This window comes from Elephantulus edwardii, unplaced genomic scaffold (assembly GCF_000299155.1).
Source record: "Elephantulus edwardii isolate Elephantulus edwardi_28Jun2011 unplaced genomic scaffold, EleEdw1.0 scaffold00063, whole genome shotgun sequence".
NCBI classification, from domain to species: Eukaryota; Metazoa; Chordata; class Mammalia; order Macroscelidea; family Macroscelididae; genus Elephantulus; species Elephantulus edwardii.
The window spans coordinates 4,875,596-4,877,898 of record NW_006399813.1 but is presented as its reverse complement, the minus strand read 5'-3'; positions in this window follow the sequence as shown (position 1 = coordinate 4,877,898).

Genomic DNA, 2,303 nt, shown 5'->3' with positions numbered 1-2,303 from the left:
TGATGTAGGTAAATCTCTAAGTGCAGCAGCTGCGTGTAAGGAGAGCTTGATAAATGTCAGCTGCTGTTATTTGGCGACAATAGAGGCAATCATTGTGGTTTGCACTTAGAAGCCAGAGTTTCTTAACAAGGGGATTGGCCTGTATGAGTGTATATAAACCAGGAATGATACATTCCCGGTTAAACTTGTGGCTTGGTGCAGAGAACACACTCAAACTAGACGTTTCGCTCCTACCCTTGCCAGGGACCGTGTGATTGTTTTTAATCAGTCTAGTTTGCACACCTCTCCTGCGTACCTGTCAGGTTGTGCTCCTTAAATTGGAAGAGAGGGGTATGGAGGCAAATGCACCACCTTAAAACATTGAGGACTTGTATGCAGGAACCTTATATGCTGTTACTTTTAGGAAAGGTGTGAGAGGGAGAGGGGTTTCAGAACATGGGATGCTGTATGCTCTGTCCTTCCTGCCTTCCCAGCCCTTTGGGATCCTTTGCACTGTTCTCTGGTGTCCAGAGAACAGCGTTGCCTGCTTTCTTTGAACAGTCAGAGACCCTGTTTGCTGGATGGTGAGAGTGGAAGCTGGACCAGTTAGTACCAGCCCCAGTGTCTCAAACGCTGATGCCACTTGACACCAGCAGTGTAGAGCTGGAGAGTAGAGCTTTGTTCAGTGTATTAAGTGTCCCTGATGGGGGGCAGGAGCTGGTGACAGAGCCATCACGGGATGGTCCTGATCGCTGGCCAGCACTTCCTGTTTAATCTCTTTTTCTACTGTAGTCTGTGTTCACTCCTCCACAGGGAGAAGTCCACTGTTTGGTCACTGACGCTGAATGGCTTCTGGGGCTTCTTGCTTCTACCAGCAGAGATGGGCTGTCCTCGCCCTTTGTACAGTGGAGATAGCACTCCCCTGGCTGGGCTCTGATTGGAGATTCCTTGTGATAGAGCATATTTGGCAAAATGCTTGCACAGATCAGAGTACTGTTTGAAGGGCAGGGGCTGGGGGACAGGGATGAGCCATCACAGAGGGAGTTAGGGACTAGCCCCATGGTCAGATGGAAGACCCAGCCAAATAGGGCAGCTCGGGGCAGCCAGCCTCCTTGTTGCAGCCCCTCTTTTCCTAATGCTCGATGCTATGACCCTCCTCACCTCTTATCTTGCTCGTACTTTGAGCCTGTAAATAGTGTCCTTCCAGCCGGACCTGCCCCGTCCCCAGTCCTGAGTGTTTGGCAGTCTTGTTCTTCACTTCTGGCCTCTGTTGCTAGAGAGTGCATCATTGAGTGTGGCCTTGCCTGAATCCTGGGCACTGTCACCACAGCACATCTGGCAAGAATCCTGACGCAGCCTCACCCACAAGGCCATCTGTGGAACACCCACCCTCCCTTGGGCCACACTGTGACCCGTGTTTTGAAGCAGCTGATGGGCTGCTTTGTGGGGAAGCAGGACTGCAGGCCAGAGACAGTGAGGACCACGTGCGATGCCCCAGACCTAGAGGATCGGCTCACGTACTGTGGGCATTTTGTCAGGAGGGCCCAGTCCTTGGAAAGGACATCATGCTTGGCAAGTATATGGTCAGAGAAGAAGGTGAAGACCCTCAGGAGAGATGGAGTGACACTGTGACTGCAGCCGTAGGCTTAGATACAGTGGAGATTATGCGGAAGGCACAGGGTCAGCAGCATTTCAGTCTGTTGTACTCAGAGTCGCTGTAAGTTGGAATTAACTCAGAGGTACTTCACAGTAATATACAAGCCCCTGGCAGTCAGGATTTGAGAGAGGGAGGTAAGGTTTGAGCTGGACAGAGGGGGAAAAAGGGGAGAGGCGGTCCAGGAAGGGGAAGTAACTAGAACCCAGTGACAGTTTTGGAAGCAAAACTGACCCTTCTTGTTGTGTACCATCGAGCTGGAACTGATCCATAGCTGACTTTGCAGTGAGTTTTCAGAGGCAGTAATCGCACTAGAGGAGGTCACCCATCTTTCTCCCACAGAGCAGCCGGTGGACTCTAACCACATGCCTTCAGGATTGCAGCACAGATTCTTACTGTTTGGCCACCAGAGCTCCCTCAAAAACTGACCCCAGTGTTGATGCATTCCCTCACCCTGGCCCCAGGGAAGTATAATAACTCATCCAAGGACACAGCTGGGCCGTGTCTGAAAGGAAAACGCAGTCCCATGGTTTGGAGGTCTGGCTTCATTCTACGGGATACCTGGGTGGCTAACTGAAGTGTTAGAGCATTATCCAGAGACACCTCGGAAGAAAGGCCTAGTGGTCTGTCCTTGAAAACCCTATGAAGCACATAGTTCTGTTCTAAACGG